The 22184-nt window shown below is 43.9% G+C and overlaps 1 protein-coding gene across 1 annotated transcript in view; it reads right to left on the bottom strand.

The window, feature by feature from the left end:
• ABCF2 (ATP binding cassette subfamily F member 2) overlaps positions 1–22184 on the bottom strand; it is a 1573086-nt gene that overhangs the window by 1232535 nt on the left and 318367 nt on the right. The window lies entirely within an intron of this gene.

The raw sequence follows: 22184 nt of genomic DNA, 5'->3' as shown, positions 1-22184 counted from the left end.
TACCCTAGGAATACCATAGAGGGGAAGGAGGGTGGGTAATCCTGACTGCAGATGCATACCTATCGGACATCTACATTTATGGTAGGTACAAAAAGTACAGTTTTGTACCTACCATAAATGTAGATGTTCGAAGATCCACATTGCTGCAGTCCTTACACTTGGGTAGTCCGCTGTCCTCGGTCGGCCCGAATATCAAAGTATAAGGCTGACGTCGGTCAAGGCGCATTAGACTGACATCAGGACGTCAGGGTACAAATGCGCATGACCGACGTCATATCCTCAGTCTTTTCTTGCCCCAGATGTCAGAAGACCCCAAAAGAAAGGTCAAAACCAAAAGACAGCAAACAATCAACCAACCACCCTTGCACTAATAATATATACAATATATACAATAAATACAATATTTACAACCCAACCCACACAACCGCCTCTAAGTACAGAGGGGAAGGAGGGAGGGTAAATTGGACTGCAGCAATGTGGATCTTCGAACATCTACATTTATGGTAGGTACAAAACTGTACTATGTTCTTCATCTCACATTGCTGCAGTCCTTACACTTGGGTAGAATCCCAAAGCAGAGGTAAGGGAGGATGGCAAAACTATAAAGCAGTAGGAGCTGCCAAAATGCCCTGTAAAATAGCAGTGGCAAAACCAGCCCTAGATTTAGAGTAAAGTGGAAGGTGATAATGCTTAGAGAAAGTATGCACTGAACTCCAAGTAGCTGCCTCCAAAATATCCTTAGTTGCCACCCCTTAAAAAGCTGTCAGTGGCAGTAGCCCTAGTGGAATGAGGCCTAATCCCAGCTGGAATCTCCTTACCATGATGGGAATAACAGAAAGCAATGCAAAACCCAATCCACTTAGAAATAGTTTGTTTTGACACAGGCTTGCCCTGAGAACTCAAAGCAAAAGAAACAAATAACTGCTGAGACTGCCTGAACCCTTTAGTTCTGCTCAAATAATATCGCAACTGCCTGTGTACATCTAAAGTGTGCAAAATCTTTTCCCCTTTATTTTGGGGATTTGCATAAAAAGTAGGCAAATGAATAGTTTGGTTTAAAGCCACACTAGAAACCACTTTAGGCATAAAGGAAGGATTAGTGAAAGATACCCTATCCTTATGGAAAATTAAGAAAGGCTCAACTGCCATAAGGGCCTGTAATTCAGAAACCCGTCTTGCAGAGGTAATGGCCAACAAAAAAGCAGTCTTCCATGATAAATATTTCAACTCAGCAGTAGCTGCAGGCTCAAAAGGTTGTAGAGTGAGTTTCTCCAACACAAAATTGAGATCCCAAGCAGGAGTAGGAGCTCTACGTGGGGGTCTTATATTCTTTGCCCCTCTAAGAAATTGCTTGAACAAAGGATGAGAAAACAATGGTGGGTCACAGTCATAGTGAGCAGAAATTGCTGCAGCATGAACCTTAATAGAAGAGAAGGACAAACCTTTGTCCAGTAACTCAGTAAGATATTGAAGAGCCACACAAATTAGGCTCAGAAACATCAAATTCCTTTGCTGCACTCCAAAATAAAAATCTCTTCCATTTATCTGCGTACACTTTCCTTGTACTAGGCCTTCTGGCTTCCAAAATAACATTCAAAACTTGCTGTGGAAGTTGAGACCCTCCAGGGTTCAAAACAGAATATGCCAGGCTGTTAGGTGAAGAGAGTGAAGTTTGACATTGAGTAAATGACTGTTCTCCTGAGACAGCAGGTGTGGAATCGAAGGCAAAGGCCATGGAGGTTCTCGCACCAGACTTCTCAGTAATGGGTACCAGTGCTGTCGAGGCCAATCTGGAGCTATTAAAATCATCTTTGGCTTGTCCTGTCTGACCTTTAGGAGTACCTTTGGGAGGAGAGGCAGAGGTGGAAAGGCATACACATGAAGATTGCTCCAATTGAAAGAAAGAGCATCCACTTTCCAGGCTGTGGGATGAAACCTTTTGTGCAAAACTTTGGCAGCTGGTAGTTTAGTGGAGAAGCGAACAGATCTATGTCTGGAGTTCCCCATGACACTGTCAATTTCTGAAATACATGAGGATCCAATTTCCACTCGTGGGGATCCATAATTAGTCTGCTCAACACATCTGCTAAGGAGTTCTGTGCTCGGCAGAAACCTTGCCTGAAGATTTAGCTGTAAACTGAGAGCAGTCTCCCACAAAATCATTGCTTGCCTGCATAGAGGATAAGAATGTGTTCCCCTTGCTTGTTGATGTACCACATGACAGTAGTGTTGTCTGTTAGAATCAACACCTGCCCTGGAAGAAGTAAATCCTTGAAAGCTATTAATGCAAATTGGACTGCTAACATCTCCTTCAAGTTGATATGTAGATGTTGTAGTCTGGCAGGCCACGTGTCTTGTATCCACTTTCCATTTAGATGAGCTCCCCAAGCTTTGTCTGAGGCATCTGTCGTTAGAATCTGACTCGCCTCTGGCGGGTCACAGAGAGTCCCTTGTTTAGGTGACATTCCTGAGCCCACCACAAAAATTCCTTTTGAATGCAAGGTATTATCTGAATGACAGTGTCCATATCCTGGCAGTGCTGCGTCCATACATTTTTGAGATACCATTGTAGCTTCCTCATATGCAGTTTGGCATTGGGAAGCACCAGAATACAAGATGCCATGAACCCCAAGGCTTGAAGGACTGTCTTTGCAGTCAGCCTGGACTGATGAGACAATTGATGAAAGTAAAGGGAAAGATTCTTTTGTTTGTCCGGGGTCAAAAAGGCCATCTGGGATGCTGTATTCAGTCTTACACCCAGAAAGCACATGTCCTGAGAGGGTACTAGACTGGACTTTATTTCGTTCACAGAATACCCCAGGCATCTTAACACTGCTATCACATATTGCAAATGATGAAGTTCGTCCCTTCCTTGAGCCAGAATCAGGCAATCGTCCAAATAAGGATAAATCTGTATTCCTTTTAGCCTGAAGAAAGCTATCACTGGAGCCAGAACTTTCGTGAACACTCTGGGCGCTGTAGATAAGCCAAAGGGCAATGCAGAGAACTGATAATGTGAAGTCCCAGCCCGAAAACGCAGATACTTCCTGCAACTGGGCCTGATAGGAACATGAAGGTAAGCTTCCTTGAGATCCAGAGTCACCATCCAGTGATCTTTGCCCAGCAGAGGTAAAAGCTGTTGTAACGTCAACATTTTGAACTTGGGAATGTCCAGATAAGTGTTGAGGATAGATAAATCCAAAATTGGTCTCCACGTGTTCCCCTTCTTTGGTACTAGGAACAGGCGAGAATAAAATCCTAGGCCCACTTCTGGCAGAGGGACCGGCTGTATGGCCCCTATTTGAAGTAGCAGAGAAATTTGTTTGTGAGCCTGTATTCTTTGTTGAGGAGGAACGTCTGGCATGCCTTTGAAAGGAGGCAAGGTATGGAAATAAAACCTGTAACCTTGGTGTATGATATCCAATACCCATCTGTCTTGGGTAATTAAACTCCAATTTTCCTTGAAAAGTGCCAACCTTCCTCCCAAAGGTGCTGCCAGACGAGAAGGCTCTGGCAGCAGAAAAGGTAGGTCATTGGGCCTGTTTACGAAAGGACTGACCCCTGCCCTCACCCGAAGACTGGGCAGGTGAACTCCCTGTTCTAGGCCTGAAAGAGCCCTGAGCTCTGCCCCTACCACGTCTAGATCTACCCCTAGACTGGGAATCATAAGAAGGATACGTCCACCCCTTGGTAGGCCAATTCCTACTAAACTTCGGAGGCTGAACCTGCAAAAAATCCTTAACAGTCTGCATAGACTTAGCCTTGTCTTCCATTTTCTTTAAGACTGCCTCCACAGGTGACCCAAACAACACATCAGACTGTAAAGGAGCATCTAAAATCCTTGTCTTAACATGGTCAGATAAATTCTGATCCCTCAGCCAGGCGTGCCTGCGAAGAACTGACCCAGTGGCAGCCACCCTAGATGAGGCCTGTACAGCATCAAAACCACATTGCAAAGAATGCTTACCCACCTGTTCAGAAACATGTACCAAATCCTGTAATTCCTTACACTCAATACCTTCCGCCAGAGCATCTACCTTAGACTTCAATTGAGAAAGTAGATAGTTTTGGTATTTCAACATGTGAAACTGGCAATTCAAAGCCCTCATAGCTAAGGTGGAAGAAGTATAGACTTTCTTTCCCCATCTATCCAAAGCCCTGGCCTCTATCTGGAGGAACCGGATTTTTTACAACAGAAGCCTTGACACCCTTAGGCCCTTGACTAACAGTTTCTGGGTCCGCCCTAGGACTCTTAAAAAGATATTTATGAGCTTCAGGCACCCTGTAATACCTATCCGGTTTAACAGGAGCAGGGGGCAAAGAATCAGGATAAAGAGAAGCCTCTGCAAACACATCTTCCACAACATCCAGAACAGGAGGTATAGCCAAAGGCCTATGCTGGGGTAAAAACAAAAATTCCCTAAGCCTTTTCCTGGAATCAGAGAAGTCCTGACCTTCCCACTTAAAATGTTCCCTCATGGAATGAAGAGTCTCTGAAAAAGAAAAATCCTCTGGAGGAGAAGCAGAAGGAGTAGAATCGTCCACATCAGAATCAGAATAAGGAGAATACTCCTGCAAGTCTTCAGCCGAAGACTCTGAAACATCCGAAGCCTGCTCAAAACTCCCCAACTCTGGTTCCACCCTAGGCCTCTTATCAGGAGGGGGCAAAGAACCTCTAATTAAAGTAATTAAATCTTCTGCCATTTTGAGCATGTGCTTCTTGGGCACAGATCCTGATGAAGTAGGAGTGACACCAACAGAAGCTAAACCTGGCCTGCCTCTGGGAGAAGCCTTGGAAACAGAAGGAGAGGGCCTAACCACCCTAGGAAGGGAGGGGAGTACAGTAACCTGAGAAGCCCCTTCAGCCTGACCTGCCTCCTGAGAGGCCACATCCTGCAATAACAAAGTCTCCCCCTGGGACTCTAGAGAAACCTCCGGCGGAACCCCCGGTTCCACCGACACCTCCAAAGAACCGGCGTCCGGTACGGACGACTCTTCCTGTCTGGGCTTAGCTGCTTTGTCTTTGCACTTGCAACGCTGCTTCTGCATCGGACCATGCGGCAAAAAAGACTGAGGATATGACGTCGGTCATGCGCATTTGTACCCTGACGTCCTGATGTCAGTAATGCGCCTTGACCGACGTCAGCCTTATACTTTGATATTCGGGCCGACCGAGGACAGCGGACTACCCAAGTGTAAGGACTGCAGCAATGTGAGATGAAGAAAGTACAGTTTTGTACCTACCATAAATGTAGATGTTCGAGGATTCCCTTGCTGCAGTCCTGACAATTGGGGTATAGTCCGCGTCCCAGTCGGGCCCAGAGACCAGATCGCCGCATGGCGCTTTTAGACCGACGCAGTACGTCAGGGTACTAATGCGCATGACCCACCGCCCATTCCTCAGTCTTTTCTTGCCCCAGATGTCAGAAGACCAAAAAGACAAGTCCCAAAACAACCTGCACCAAAAACATGTACAATATATACAGTAATATATACAAAAATAAAATAGTAAACACACACACACACAACCACCACAACACAGGAAAGAGGGAGGAGGGAAATTGGACTTGCAAGGGAATCCTCGAACATCTACATTTATGGTAGGTACAAAACTGTACTATGTTCTTCTTCCTTGCTGCAGTCCTAATAATGGTAGAATCCCAAAGCAGAGGAAAGGGAGGCTGGCAAATTATAAAGTAGCAGGAGCTGACAACATGCCTTGTAAAACAGCTGTGGCCGAAAACCAGCTCTAGTCTTAGAGTATATAGGCAGGTGATAATGCCTAGAGAAAGTATGCACTGAACTCCAAGTAGCTGCCTCCAGAATATCCTTAGTTGCCTCCCCCTCAGAATGCTGTTGAAGTGGCAGTAGCCCTAGTGGAATGAGGCCTAATCCCAGCTGGAACCTCTTTGCCATGATGGGAATAACAAAATGCAATGCAAAGGCCAATCCACCTAGAAATAGTTTGTTTTGACACAGGCTTGCCCTGTGAACTTAAAGCAAAAGAAACAAGTAACTGCTGAGACTGCCTAAAATCTTTAGTCCTGCTCAAATAATAACGCAATTGCCTGTGTACATCTAAAGTGTGCAAAATTTTTTCCCTTTATTTTGAGGATCTGCAAAAACGAGGCAAATGAATAGTTTGGTTTAAAGCCACACTAGAAACCACCTTAGGCATAAAGGAAGGATTGATGCGTAATGATACCCTGTCCTTATGGAAAATCAAAAAGGGCTCTACTGCCATAAGGGCCTGCAACTCAGACACCCTTCTTGCAGAAGTAATAGCCAACAGAAAAGCAGTCTTCCATGACAAATATTTCAATTCAGCAGTAGCTGCAGGCTCAAAAGGTTGTAGAGTAAGTTTTTCCAACACAAAATTGAGATCCCAAGCAAGAGAGCTCTCTACGTGGGGTCTTATATTCTTTGCCCCTCTAAGAAACTGCTTGAACAAAGGATGCGAAAACAAAGGTGGGTCACAATCATAGTGAGCTGAAATTGCTGCAGCATGAATCTTTATGGAAGAGAAAGACAAACCTTTGTCCAATAATTCAGTAAGATATTGAAGAGCCACACTCAAATTAGGCTCTGAAAGCCCACCACAAGAATTCCTTTTGAAGGCAAGGTATTAGTTGAATGACAGTGTCCAAATCTTGGCAGTGCTGTGTCCATACATTTTTGAGATACCATTGCAGCTTCCTCATATGCAGTTTGGCATTGGGAAGCACCAGAATACAAGATGCCATGAACCCTAATGCTTGAAGGACTGTCCTTGCAGTCAGCACGGACTGATGAGATAGTTGATGGAAGTAAAGTGACAGACTCTTTTGTTTGTCCGGGGTTAAAAGGCCAGCTCGGCTGCTGTATTCAGTCTCACACCCAGAAAGCACATGTCTTGAGAGGGTACTAGACTGGACTTTATTTCGTCCACAGAATACCCTAGGCATCTTAGCACTGCTATGACATATTCCAGATGCTGTAGAAGGTGTTCCTTTTCTTGAGCCAGAATCAGGCAGTCGTCCAAGTAAGGATAAATTTGAATGCCTTGAAGCCTGAAGTAAGCTATCACTGGAGCCAGAACCTTTGTGAATACTCAGTAGATAAGCCAAAGGGCAATGCAGAGAACTGATAATGAAAATCTCCAGTTGAAACCGCAGATACTTTCTGCAACTTAGCCTTATGGGCACATGAAGGTAAGCTTCCTTGAGATCCAAAGTTACCATCCAGTGATCCTTGCCCAGCAGAGGTAACAGTTGCTGTAACGTCAACATCTTGAACTTGGGAATGTCCAGATAAGTGTTGAGGATAGATAAATCCAAAATTGGTCTCCACGTGTTCCCCTTCTTTGGTACTAGGAACAGGCGAGAATAAACCAAGCCCTTTCTGACACAGGGACTGGCTGAATAGCCCCTATCTGGAGTAACTGAGAAACTTGCTTGTGAGCCTCTTTTCTTTGTGGAGGAGGAACATCTGGCATGCCTTTGAAAGGGGCATTGTGTGGAAATAAAATCTGTACCGTGATGAATGATATCCAGCACCCATCTGTCTTGAGTGATTAAATCCCAATTTTCTTTGAAAAGAGACAATCTTCCTCCCAAAGGAGCTGCCAGACGAGAGTCCACTGGCAGCTGAAAAGGCAGGCCATTGGTTCTGCTTAAGACGAAGGACTGACCCCTGCCCTCACCAGAAGTCTGAGCAGGTGAACTGTCTGATCTAGGCCTAAACGAACCTTGAGCCCTGCCCTACCACGCCTAGACCTACCCTAGACTGGGAACCATAAGCAGGATATGTCCACCCTTAGCAGGCCAATTTCTACTAAACTGGAGGCTGCACCTGCAAAAAATCTTTAACAGTCTGCATAGACTTAGCTTTGTCCTCCATTTTCTTTAAAACTGCTTCCACAGGCGGTCCAAACAACACATCAGACTGTAAAGGAGCATCCAAAATCCTGGTCTTAACATGCTCAGCTAAATTCTGATCCTTCAACCATGCATGTCTGCGAAGAACAGAACTAGTAGCAGCCACCCTCGAGGAGGCCTGGACAGCATCAAAACCACACTGCAAAGAATGCTTACCCACTTGTTCAGACACATGAACCAAATCCAGCAATTCTTTACACTCAATACCTTCCGCCAAAGCATCCACCTTAGATTTCAATTGTGAAAGGAGATAATTCTGATATTTCAGCATATGAAATTGACAATTCAACGCCCTCATGGCTAGAGTGGAAGAAGTATATACTTTCTTACCCCACCTATCCAAAGCCCTTGCCTCTTTATCAGAGGGTACAGGATTTTAACCACAGAAGCTTTAACACCTTTAGGCCCCTGAGAAACAGTTTCTGGGTCCGCCCTGGGACTCTTAAACAAATACTTATGAGCTTGGGCACCCTATAATACCTATCAGGCTTAACAGGAGCAGGAGGCAAGGAATCAGGGTTCAGAGAAGCCCTGCAAAACATCCTCCACCACATTCAACACAGGAGGAATAGCTAAGGGCCTATGCTGGGGCAAAACAAGAATTCCTAAGCCTTTTCTGGAGTCAGTCTAATCTTGGCCTTCCCATTTAAAGTGCTCCCTCATGAAGTGAAGAGTCTCTGAAAATGAAAAATCCTCAGGAGGAGAAGCTGAAGGAGTGGAATCATCCACATCAGAATCAGAATAAGTAGGAAACTCTTGCAAGTCTTCCACAGAAGACTCTGAAGCCTGTGAACACTGTTCAAAACTATCAAACTCCTGTTCCACCCTAGGCCTCTTATCAGGTGGGGGCATAGAACCTCTAATCAGAGTAATCAAATCTTCTGACATTTTAAGCATATGTTTCTTAGGCACAGAGTCCGAAATGCTAGGAGAAGCCCCTACAGAAGCTGAACTTGGCCTTCCTCTAAAAGAAGCTTTGGCAACAGAAGGAGAGGCCCTAACTACCTTGGGAAGGGAAGAACAGTTACCTGAGAAGCCCCTCAGCCTGGCCTACCTCCTGAGAGGGCACATCCTGTAACAGTAAAGTATCTGCCTGAGACTCCATAGAGACTCCTGGCAAAACCTCTGGCTCCCTGAGCCTTCTAAAGGACCGGCGTCGGGACTGCGGTTCCTCACCCCTAGACTTCACTGTTTTGTCCTTGCGCTTTAGATGAAGCAGCAGGCGGGGCATCCACGGGCATAGTATAATTAATTAACGCTTCAAACACTAAACTAGCACAAATCAAGCCTCTCTTAATAGCGCTTTATTAAATCTAGCACAAGCGGCAACCAACAACGCCGTGCTCAGGCCTAAACAAGGTATACACAATGTATGATAATCCCTATCGGTATCTGCTTCCCACAAGAAATACAGTTATTCACTTTTTCTGACATCCGGTTAAATACTGAGGCAAGAAAAACCAAAATGTTCCGGGTTACTTAGCCAACTCTGTATTCGGTCTGAAACTCCGGTTTCGGAAAATCTCAGAACGCCAACCTGCACTCGCAAAATTGCTTCTGCATCGGACCATGCGGCAAAAAAGACTAAGGAAATGACGCCGGTCATGCATTAGTACCCTGACGTACTGACGTCAGTCTAAAGCGCCATGACCGGCGTCATACTCTGGTATTCGGGCCGACTGGGACGCGGACTATACCCCAATTGTCAGGACTGCAGCAAGGGAAGACGAAGAACATCATCTGTACTATGTCCTTCAAGGATGCATCTGCAGTCATAACATATGGGTAGAATACCATAGCCAAACTGGGGGAGGAGGCACTAAGATAATGATGGTGTAGTTAAGATCCCTTGTAAAACTGCAGTTGCAAAACCTGCTCGGGATCTGGAGTATAAAGGAAGATTGTAATGCTTGGCAAATGTATGCATGGAGCTCCAAGTAGCAGCTTCTAAAATGTCTTTGGTAGCCACTCCTCGTAGGAAAGCTGTAGTGGTGGCTGTAGCTCTTGTGGAGTGAGGCCTGATATTTTCAGGAGTTGTCTTTCCATGAAATGAGTAGCAGAATCGAATGCAATTTCCTATCCATTTTGAGATTGTCTTGTTTTGAAATTGCTTTTCCTTGCACTCCTGTTGCATATGCTACCAGAAGCTGGTCAGTTTTTCTGCTGGCCTTAGTTCTGTCCAGATAGTAGCGCAGTTGTCTGTGTACATCCAAGGTGTGTAGTAGTTTTTCCCCCGTTCTGTGGGTTAGGGAAGAATGTAGGTAAATGAATAGCTTGGTTCAAGGATACCCTGGATACCACCTTTGGCATAAAAGTAGGATTGGTTCTCAGAGACACTCTATCCTGGTGAAAGATAAGGAAAGGCTGCACTGCCATTAATGCCTGTAACTCGGATACCCTTCTTGCTGAAGTGATTGCTAGCAGGAAGGCAGTTTTCCAAGATAAGAACTGTAAGTCTGCTGTTGCTGCTGGTTCAAAAGGGGGAAGTGTTAATTTTTCTAGCACAAAATTGAGATCCCATGCAGGCAGAGGTGGTTTCCTTGGAGGTTTTACATTTTTGATCCCTCTCAAAAATTGTCTGAGGAGAGGATGAGAGAAGACAGGAGGATCCATGTTGTACTCTGCTGAAATTGCTGATGCATGAATCTTAATGGAAGAATAGGACAGGCCATTGTGGAACAGTTCTGCTAAGTATTCGAGGATGTGTGCTAGGTTTGCCAGTGTGACATTTGTTCCCTTTGCTGCACTCCAAATGAGGAATCTCTATCATTTGGCTGAACATGTTTTCCTTGTGGAGGGTCTGCGAGCCTCCAGGATAATGTCCTTAACCCTCGGAGATAAAACAGGTTGGTTTTGTTTTATGCAATTTTCCAAGCAGTTAGCTGCAGGGTTTTTAAGTTTGGATGCAGGGTCTTGTAGTTGTTCTGCGTTAGAAGTAAAGGACATAGAGGTAGAGGCCATGAGTTCGTCCGAGACATGCTTCTCAGTAGCGGGTACCAATGCTGCCTTGGCCAGTCTGGAGCTATCAGAATTACCTTTGGCTGTTCCTCTCTGATCTTCAGTAGAACTTTGTACATCAATGGGAGAGGTGGAAAGGCATATACTGTCAGGGCCTTCCAGCTGAAAGAAAGGGAGTCCACCCTCCAGGCTTGTGGGTGGTATACTCTTGAGCAGAATTTCTTCAGTTGGTGGTTGAGTGGAGGCGAACAGGTCTATCTCTGGCATTCCCCATTTCTTTGTTATGGTTTTGAAGATGTCTGGATGCAGCATCCATTCGTGAGCATCCGTGGTAGTTCTGCTTAAGCTGTCTGCTAGTGAATTCTCTTTTCCTGGTACGAATCTGGCCTGCAGTTGGATGTTGAGATTCAGGCCTAAGTTCCACAGGTCCATTGCCATCCGGCATAGAGGGTATGAATGTGTGCCTCCCTGTTTGTTGATGTACCACATGACTGTGGTATTGTCCGTCCTTATCAGCAGGTGTCCTTGCTGGAGGAATTATTTGAATGCCTCGATTGCATGCTTCACTGCCAGCATCTCCTTTAGATTTATGTGTAGATTCAGCTGGTCTTGGGACCATAGGTCTTGGATACACTTGTCTTCCATGTGTGCCCCCCAGCCTAGGTCTGAGGCGTCCGTGGTGATGGTCTGCCTTGGTTGTGGTTTGTGAAAAAGCAATCCTCTGTTGATCTGGCAGGCCTGAGCCCACCACAGGAATTCTTTTTTCAGGCATGGAATGATTGGTATCAGGGCTTCTAGACTGTCTGTGTTGAGACCATACATTCCTTAGGTACCAATGTAATTTTCTCATATGCAGCCTGGCATGTGGGATCAAGATTATGCAGGATGCCATGTAACCCAGGGCCTGCAGGACTTTCCTTGCAGTAAGCTGAGTTTGTCTTGTTAATGCCATGAAGTAGACTGGTAGTTGCTCTTGTTTTTCTTCTGTGAGAAAAGCCATCTGAGTTATTGTGTCCAGTTCTGCACCCAGAAATGTTATCCTTTGGGATGGCACTAGTCTTGACTTTTGTATGTTGACTGTGTAACCCAAGGCTTGCAGCAGTTGTATGACATAGGCCAAATCCTTTATTATTTTTGTCTTGTTGTCCGCTTGTATTAGGCAGTCGTCCAGGTATGGGTAGATTTGAATTCCCTGAAGCCTGCAATGTGCAATTACTGAAGCCAGGCATTTCATGAATACTCTGGGCGCAGTAGATAAGCCAAAGGGCAATGCTGAGAATTGATAATGCTCTGATCCTGCAAGAAATCTGAGGTGTCTTCTGCAATCTGGTTGTATAGGGACGTGCAGGTATGCCTCCTTGAGATCTAGGGTCACCAGCCAAGACTCCTTGCCCAACATGGGAAGAAGTTGCTGTAGGGTCAGCATCTTGAATTTTGGAACAATGAGATGTGTTCAGTGCGGACAAGTCGAGAATAGGCCTCCATTGATTTTCTTTTCTTGGTACAAGGAATAGTCTGGAGTAAAATCCTTGGCCTTGTTCCATAGATGGTACCTTTTCTATTGCTCTCATCCTTAGTAAGCTGCTGATTTGTTTTAGAGCCTCTGACTTCTGGCTTGGTGGAAGGTTTGGCATTCCTCTCTTTTTTGGTAGAGTGTGGAAGTGAAACCTGTAGCCTTTGTCTATTGTTTGCAAAGTCCATTTGTCTCCTGTAATGCAATGCCAGTTTTTTGAAAATAAAGCTAGCTTTCCGCCCAAGGGTGCTTCCAGTTGTTCCCTGGTAGGCGGAATCAGAGCCAAGTCATTGTGTCTGTCCTGTGGAAGTGGTTGCAGTTGCAGCTGTGGGGGCAGTTCTCTGGTTGGCAGGCTGCCACTGACGACCCCTGTAGGCACCCCTTGATTGACCTCTGCCTCTTGGGCGTCTATTTCTGCCTCTCTGTGCTCTGGAGGTGTCTGGAAAGGACCAATTCTTTGAAGGCCAATTTCTGCTGAACCTCGGAGGTTGGACCTGCAAAAAATCCTTGACTGTTTGGACAGATTTTGCTTTTTCTTCCACTTTCTTTAGAACCTCCTGTGCAGGGGAGCCAAATAAACTTTGTTTCTCCATAGGGGCATCTAGGAGTTTAGACTTAACATGGTCTGGCAAGGATTGTTCTTTTAGCCAGGCATGCCTTCGAATCACTGCTCCAGTCATAGCTGATCTAAATGAAGCCTCCAGTGCATCATAGCCACATTTTAAGAAATGATTACTGACCTGCTGAGAGTTGTGTACCAAATCCTGAAGGGACTTGCGGTCTAAAGGTTCAGGAAAGGACAGCTTTTTATTCAGCTGATCTAACAAAAATTCCTGGTACTGTATCATGTGAAATTGACAGTTTAAAGCCCTGGCAGAAAGAGTAGCAGATGTATAAACCTTTTTACCCCATCTCTCTAATGCTCTTGATTCTCTTTCAGAGGGTAGGGCTTTTTGGCAGAGGCAGCTGCAACACCTTTAGGGCCCTGAGAAATGGTTTCTGGGTCTGCAGCATGGGCCTTATACAAGTGGAAGTGAGAATTCGGGACCCTGTAGTATCTGTCAGGTTTGGCAGGGGCCGGGGGAAGAGAATCAGGGGCAGTACTGGCATCATTGTATACATCATCAACAACTGATAGTACAGGTGGTATGGCTAAAGGCCTATGCTGTGGTAAGTGTAAAAAAGTCCTTAGCCTTTTCCTAGAATCAGAAAAATCCTGACCCTGCCATTAGAAGTGTTCCCTCATTGAGTGTAGAGTTTCCCCAAATGAAAATTCTTCTGGAGGGGAGGCAGAAGGAATGGAGTCTTCTGCATCAGAATCCTCATAAGGTGAGTATGGTCCTTCCTGATGGTCAGATAAATCTGAACCATCCGAGGAATAGTCAGAGGAGAGAGGTTCAGGGGGTTCAGACCTAGGCCTCTTTTCAGGAGGGGGTTGTGAGGCCCTGTCTGGGTGAGGTTGAGATCCCCTGATCAGAGAAATAAGGTCCTCAGCAAGGCTGAGAATCTGAGAACTTGAGGTAGGTCTGTGAGAGGGAGCTTTTGTAGGTAAGGCCTTGGAAAGTTTAGCTGCTTTAGCCCTGGAGAAGGCCTTGATAGACATAGAAGCAGGGGGTCTAGCTGCCCCACGTGCAGGAGTAGAGATGTCCAACGGAATGGTGTCGGACAAATCTTGTGTGCCTGCTTCTTCAGTAGGAAATTCTGTAGCCGACTCAGCCAGGGCCTGTGTGACCTCGGTTGTCGGAGGCATGCTTTCGGCCAAAGGGAGAACCGAGGCCTCCGTTTCAGCCGAAAAGTACAGTTTTGTACCTACCATAAATGTAGATGTTCGAAGATCCACATTGCTGCAGTCCTAACACTTGGGTAGTCCGCTGTCCCAGTCGGCCCGAATACCAAAGTATAAGGCTGACGTTGGTCAAGGCGCATTTGTCTGACATCAGGACGTCAGGGTACAAATGCGCATGACCGACGTCATATCCTCAGTCTTTTCTTGCCCCAGATGTCAGAAGACCCTAAAAAGATAAGGCCAAAACCAAAAAACACCAAACACTCCTGTACCTAATACATATACAATATATACAAATTTACAAAATAGAACCCCACCCACACAACCACCCCTAAACACAGAGGGAAGGAGGGAGGGATTGGACTGCAGCAATGTGGATCTTGAACATCTACATTTATGGTAGGTACAAAACTGTACTATGTTCTTCATCCCACATTGCTGCAGTCCTAACACTTGGGTAGAATCCCAAAGCAGAGGTAAGGGAGGATGGCTAAACTATAATGAAGCAGGAGCTGCCAAAATGCCCTGCAACACAGCAGTGGCAAAACCAGCCCTGGATTTAGAATAGAGAGGAAGGTGGTAATGCTTGGAGAAAGTATGCACTGAACTCCAAGTAGCTGCCTCAAAATATCATTAGTTGCCACCCCCTTAGAAATGCTGTTGAAGTGGCAGTAGCCCTAGTGGAATGAGGCCTAATCCCAGCTGGAATCTCCTTGCCATGATGGGAATAACAGAATGCAATGCAAAACCCAATCCACTTAGATATAGTTTGTTTTGACACAGGCTTGCCCTGAGAACTCAAAGCAAAAGAAACAAACAACTGCTGAGACTGCCTAAAATCCTAGTCCTGCTTAAATAATAGCCAACTGCCTGTGTACATCTAAAGTGTGCAAAATCTTTTCCCCTATTTTGGGGATCTGCATAAAAAGTAGGCAAATGAATAGTTTGGTTTAAAGCCACACTAGAAACCACCTTAGGCATAAAGGAAGGATTAGTGCGTAATGATACCCTATCCTTATGGAAAATCAAAAAAAGGCTCAACCGCCATAAGGGCCTGCAATTCAGAAACCCTTCTTGCAGAAGTAATGGCCAACAAAAAGCAGTCTTCCATGACAAGTATTTCAATTCAGCAGTAGCCGAGGCTCAAAAGGTTGTAGAGTAAGTTTCTCCAACACAAAATTGAGATCCCAAGCAGGAGTAGGAGCTCTACGTGGGGGTCTTATATTCTTTGCCCCTCTAAGAAATTGCTTGAACAAAGGATGAGAAAACAATGGTGGGTCACAATCATAGTGAGCTGAAATTGCTGCAGCATGAATCTTAATGGAAGAGAAAGACAAACCTTTGTCCAATAACTCAGTAAGATATTGAAGAGCCACACTCAAATTAGGCTCAGAAACATCCAAATCCTTTGCTGCACTCCAAAATAAAAATCTCTTCCATTTTTCTGCATACACTTTACGTGTACTAGGTCTTCTGGCTTCCATAATCACATTCAAAACTTGTTGAGGAAGTTGAGACCTGCTGTGGTTCAAAACAGAATATGCCAGGCTGTTAGATGAAGAGAGTGAAGCTTGACATTGAGTAGATGACCGTCCCTCTGAGACAAAGGTGTGGAATTAAAGGTAAAGGCCATGGAGGCTTCCTTACCAGATTCCTCAGTAATGGGTACCAGTGTTGCCGAGGCCAATCTGGAGCTATCAAAATCATCCTTGGCTTGTCTTGTCTGACCTTTAGGAGTACCTTTGGGAGGAGAGGCAGAGGTGGAAAGGCATACACATGAAGATTTTCCAACTGAAGAAAGAGCATCCACTTTCCAAGCTGTGTGATGAAACCTTTTCGTACAAAACTTTGGCAGCTGGTGGTTTAGTGGAGAAGCGAACAGATCTATGTCTGGAGTTCCCCATGACACACTCAATTTTCGAAATACATGAAGATCCAGTTTCCACTCGTGGGGATCCATGATTTGCCTGCTTAACACATCTGCTAAGGAGTTCTGTGCTCCTGGCAGAAACCTTGCCTGAAGATTTAGCTGCAAGCTGAGCGCAGTCTCCCACAAAATCATTGCTTGCCTGCATAGAGGATAAGAATGTATTCCCCCTTGCTTGTTGATGTACCACATGACAGTTGTGTTGTCTGTTAGAATCAACACCTGCCCTGGAAGAAGTAACTCCTTGAAAGCCATTAATGCAAACTGGACTGCTAACATCTCCTTCATGTTGATATGTAGATGCTGTAGTCTGGCAGGCCACTTGTCTTGTATCCACTTTCCATTCAGATGAGCTCCCCAAGCTATGTCTGAGGCATCTGTCGTTAGAATCTGACTCGCCTCTGGCGGGTCACAGAGAGTCCCTTGTTTAGGTGACATTCCTGAGCCCACCACAAAAATTCCTTTTGAATGCAAGGTATTATTGGAATGACAGTGTCCAAATCCTGGCAGTGCTGTGTCCATACATTTTTAGATACCATTGCAGCTTCCTCATATGCAGTTTGGCATTGGGAAGCACCAGAATACAAGATGCCATGAACCCTAAGGCTTGAAGGACTGTCCTTGCAGTCAGCCCAGACTGAAGAGATAGTTGATGAAAGTAAAGGGAAAGATTCTTTTGTTTGTCCGGGGTTAAAAGGCCATCTGGGCTGCTGTATTCAGTCTCACACCCAGAAAGCACATGTCTTGAGAGGGTACTAGACTGGACTTTATTTCGTTCACAGAATACCCCAGGCATCTTAGCACTGCTATCACATATTCCAGATGCTGAAGAAGCTCGTCCTTTTCTTGAGCCAGAATCAGACAGTCGTCCAAGTAAGGATAGATTTGTATTCCTTTTAGCCTGAAGAAAGCTATGACTGGAGCCAGAACTTTTGTGAATACTCTGGGCAGTAGATAAGCCAAAGGGCAATGCAGAGAACTGATAATGGGAATTCCCAGCTCGGAAACACAGATACTTCCTGCAACTGAGTCTGACAGGCACATGAAGGTAAGCCTCCTTGAGATCTAAAGTTACCATCCAGTGATCTTTGCCCAGCAGAGGTAAAAGCTGTTGTAACGTTAACATTTTGAACTTGGGAATGTCCAGATAAGTGTTGAGGATAGACAAATCCAAAATTGGTCTCCACGTGTTCCCCTTTTTTGGTACTAGGAACAGGCGAGAATAAAATCCTAGGCCCCTTTCTGGCACAGTAACCGGCTGAATGGCCCCTATCTGGAGTAACAGAGAAATTTGCTTGTGAGCCTCTTTTCTTTGTATAGGAGGAATGTCTGGCATGCCTTTGAAAGGAGGCAAGGTATGGAAATAAAACCTGTAACCGTGGTGAACGATATCCAATACCCATCTGTCTTGGGTAATAACACTCCAATTTTCTTTGAAAAGTGCCAGCCTTCCTCCCAAAGGTGCTGCCAGGCAGAAGGCTCTGGCAGCTGAAAAGGCAGGTCATTGGGTCTGCTTACGAAAGGACTGACCCTGCCCTCACCAGAAGACTGGGCAGGTGAACTCCCTGTTCTAGGCCTAAAGAACCTTGAGCTCTGCCCCTACCACGTCTAGATCTACCCCTAGACTGAGAATCATAAGAAGGATATGTCCACCCCTTAGTAGGCCAATTTCTACTAAACTTGGAGGCTGAACCTGCAAAAATCTTTAACAGTCTGCATAGACTTAGCCTTGTCCTCCATTTTCTTTAAAACTGCTTCCACAGGCGAACCAAATAACACATCAGATTGTAAAGGAGCATCTAAAATCCTTGTCTTTACATGCTCAGCTAAATTCTGATCCCTCAGCCAGGCGTGCCTGCGAAGAACAGAACCAGTGGCTGCCACCCTCGAAGAGGCCTGTACAGCATCAAAACCACATTGCAAGGAATGCTTACCCACCTGTTCAGAAACATGAACTAAATCCTGCAACTCTTTACACTCAATACCTTCCAGAGCATCTACCTTAGACTTCAATTGTGTAAGGAGATAATTTTGGTATTTCAACATGTGAAACTGGCAATTCAAAGCCCTCATGGCTAAAGTGGAAGAAGTATACACCTTCTTTCCCCATCTATCCAAAGCCCTAGCCTCTTTATCAGAAGGAACAGGATTTTTAACAACAGAAGCCTTAACACCTTTAGGGCCCTGAGAAACAGTTTCTGGGTCTGCCCTAGGACTCTAAAAAGATACTTATGAGCTTCAGGCACCCTATAATACCTATCCGGTTTAACTGGGGCAGGAGGCAAAGAATCAGGGTTCAGGGAAGCCTCTGCAAAAACATCTTCTACCACATCCAGAACAGGAGGTATAGCCAAAGGGCTATGCTGGGGTAGAAACAAAATTCCCTAAGCCTTTTCCTGGAATCAGAGAAATCTTGACCTTCCCATTTAAAATGCTCCCTCATGGAATGAAGAGTCTCTGAAAAGAAAAATCCTCAGGAGGAGAAGCGAAGGAGTAGAATCATCTACATCAGAATCAGAATAAGGAGGATACTCCTGCAAGTCTTCAGCGAAGACTCAGAAGCCTCGAACACTGCTCAAAAATCTCAAGCTCAGGTTCCACCCTGGGCCTCTTATCAGGGGGGGGGCATAGAACCTCTAATCATAGTAATCAAATCTTCTGCCATTTTAAGCATATGTTTCTTAGGCAGAGACCCTGAAGAACTAGGGAGACCCCACTGAAGTTAACCCTGGCCTGCCTCTAGAAGAAGCCTTGGAAACAGAAGGGGAGGGCCTAACCACCTTAGGAAGGGAGGGGAGAACAGCTACCTGAGAAGCCCCTTCAGCCTGGCCTACCTCCTGAGAGGACACATCTTGTAACAGTAAAGTCTCTCCCTGAGAATCTAAAGGAACTTCTGGTAGAACCACCGGCTCCACCGAGCCCTCTAAAGAACCGACGTCCGGGACAGACTGTTCTTCCAACCTAGGCTTTGCTGCTTTGTCCTTGTGCTTTTTAGGCAAGCGGGCCGGAGCATCCGGCGGCATGTTGTAATTACAACGCTTCCCAAAAACTAACCTGGCACAATCTAATCTTCTCTTAATAGTGCGTTTGTTAAATCTAGCACAAGAGCGACAGCCAACAACGTCGTGCTCAGGCCCTAAGCAAGGTATACACAAGGTATGGTAATCCCTATGAGGTATCTGTTTCCCACAAGAAATACAGTTATTCACTTTTTCTGACATCCGGTTAAATACTGAGGCAAGAAAAAACCAAAATATTCCCCAACGGGGTACTTAGCCAACTTTGATTCGGTCTGAAACTCCGACTTCAGAAAATTTCAGAACGCCAACCTGCACTCGCAATACTGCTTCTGCATCGGACCATGCGGCAAAAAAGACTGGGGATATGACGTCGGTCATGCGCATTTGTACCCTGACGTCCTGATGTCAGACAAATGCGCCTTGACCGACGTCAGCCTTATACTTTGGTATTCGGGCCGACTGGGACAGCGGACTACCCAAGTGTTAGGACTGCAGCAATGTGGGATGAAGAACATCAGAGACAATCGCGGTAGGCCTAACCGTGGTTTCAGCCGAAACCGCGGGCCGCGAGTGTCGGTCCTTTTCCTTGCGCTTTTTAGCTAAATGTGTAGTCGGAGTCTCAGATGGCATTTTATATGCAAAAGCGGAGCCAAAAAACTCTTCAGCAAACTCCGACCGACGTCTAAGTGTTAAGAGGATAGCTTACGTAAATCTAACATCTAATGAGATGACATCACTCAAAAAATTGAAACAACTCTCTGATATAACTTTTAGACCTGCAGATAAAGGAGGTGGAACCATCATTATGAACACTGTTCATTATGTTTCATTAATGTTAAATATGCTGTCTGACAGAGATACTTATAGAATAGTTTCTCATAAAGAAACTAATTCTATAGTTACAAACGTGCATGCAACTTTACATGATTTACTTATGTGCAGGCAGATTTCTCCTGAATTCTATAAATATTTATTCATAGAATTTCCAACTACTCCTACGATAAAGGGTTTACCAAAGATTCATAAACAGGTTGAACCTTTACCTCTCAGGCCTATAGTTTCAGGTGGTAATTGGGTTACTGCAATGATTTCTACTGCTCTTGAAAAATTTCTTAGACCAATAGTAGATGCAGTTCCATCTATCTTGAAAGATACTTATCTTCTGAGTAGCATTAATGATTTGACTCTTGACATTAGGAATAAAGAATACATTTTAATAACGCTTGATGTAAAAAATCTTTTTACCTCCATTCCCAATGAGTTGGGTCTGGAGGCTATCAGAGAGTTGTTAGTCAGGGATACTGATTTTTCTACAGATAAAATAATTTTGATTTGCCAATTACTAGATCTGGTACTTAACAACAACCTTTTTATGTTTGATGGCAAAACGTATTTGCAGACATGGGGAGTGGCCATGGGCACCCCATGCTAAATCTATGCAAATTTGGTGGTTTTGAATTGGGAAAAGGAACATCTTTTTAGTAGCTCTGCATCTGAAAAAATCAAATTCTACAAGCATTTTGTAGATGACGTCCTTTTAATATGGCAAGGCACCCTAAAAGAATTTAAACAGTTTTTGTACTTTTTAGAATCTACTACTACCTATTTAAAATTCACAATGGAAGCCTCTGAAAAATGTGTAAATTTTCTGGACGTTTCTCTGACTCTTGATGAACAAGGAAAAATTACATCTTCCATATTTAGAAAACCAACTTGGACTAACACACTACTCCAATACAACAGCATGCATCCGAGGCACATGTTCCCTGGAATTGTTAAGAGTCAATTCATCAGGCTAACTAGGTTGTGTCAGGACAATGAAACTTTAGAGCAAGAAATTAATAAATTAGAACTACTTTTTTTAAACAGAGGCTATAATATTGAGTTAATTAGTTCTATTAAGGATGAGATTTTACATTCTTCAGAGATCGTCCCACATGCATTCAAGAAACCCATTTTATTTAGACCAAAAGCAACTAGTAATTTAATGAAAATTCCCTACATTATAAAATATACAAGTGATGTAAAGAGTTTAGAAAATATTATACGCAGGAATTGGAATATATTAATGACTGATGCCCTAGTAACTGACCTAGTTGGCAGTCACCCCACTTTTTTATATAAAAACTGCCCTAATCTGAAGCAGATTCTATGTAAAGATCATACTCTAGATTTTAGAAGTGCTACTTTAAGCACAGGAACTGTTCCATGTGGTGACTGCAACAGATGTAGTTACATCTGTTATGATTTGGTCTTTATCCATCCCACTTTGAACTTCAATTTTTACTTTGATGCTTCAGCTACTTGTCAAACAAAAAATTTAATATACTTAGCCACTTGTACAAAATGTACTGCTTTTTACATTGGGCTCACCAAAAGGAGACTAGCTGATCGAGTTTATGATCACTTGTATGAAATCAGGAAAGAATCAGATACTAATGCCTTGGCTCAGCATATAGTAAAACAAAGAGACCATAATTTCCTATTAAGAGTGTTAGAAGTAATAGCTCTAAATCCTAGGGGAGGAGATGATACTAATAACTTGGCCTTAGCTGAATTGAGATGGATTCTAAAGTTTAATGCTCATAATTATCCTGGTTTAAATACTTCTGTATCTATTAAACCTATTTTAAATAATAGGAAACGTTAATGTTGGTACAAAAAACTTCTCTCAAAAAAATTTCTATATCTACTTTGCAATATTATCATTTATCTATAAGTTTTGATTAATTATGTAATATGGGCTTTTTTTCATGAGTTGCAATGTACACTTTCTAATTACTAAAATAATATACTTTCAACTAGTATTTTGCCAGTATTCACAATTAATCATTTAAAGTTATTTTTTTCAGTCTTGTTCTAATAGCAGCAATTATTAATTAGGTAAGCATGGTCCAATATATATGGTTAATAGTATATAAAAATATAAAAATATTCTACATATACATGTTTTTATATATACATTATTTCATACATATATATATATTTTATACATAGATATTTTAAAAATTCTTTTCCTGTAAAAATGACTTTCAAAGATATCACTAAATAAATTCCTACATAA

Source organism: Protopterus annectens, chromosome 3.part1 (assembly GCF_019279795.1).
Source record: "Protopterus annectens isolate FY-2018-M chromosome 3.part1, PAN1.0, whole genome shotgun sequence".
NCBI classification, from domain to species: Eukaryota; Metazoa; Chordata; order Ceratodontiformes; family Protopteridae; genus Protopterus; species Protopterus annectens.
This window is presented reverse-complemented; position numbering and strand designations above follow the sequence as displayed.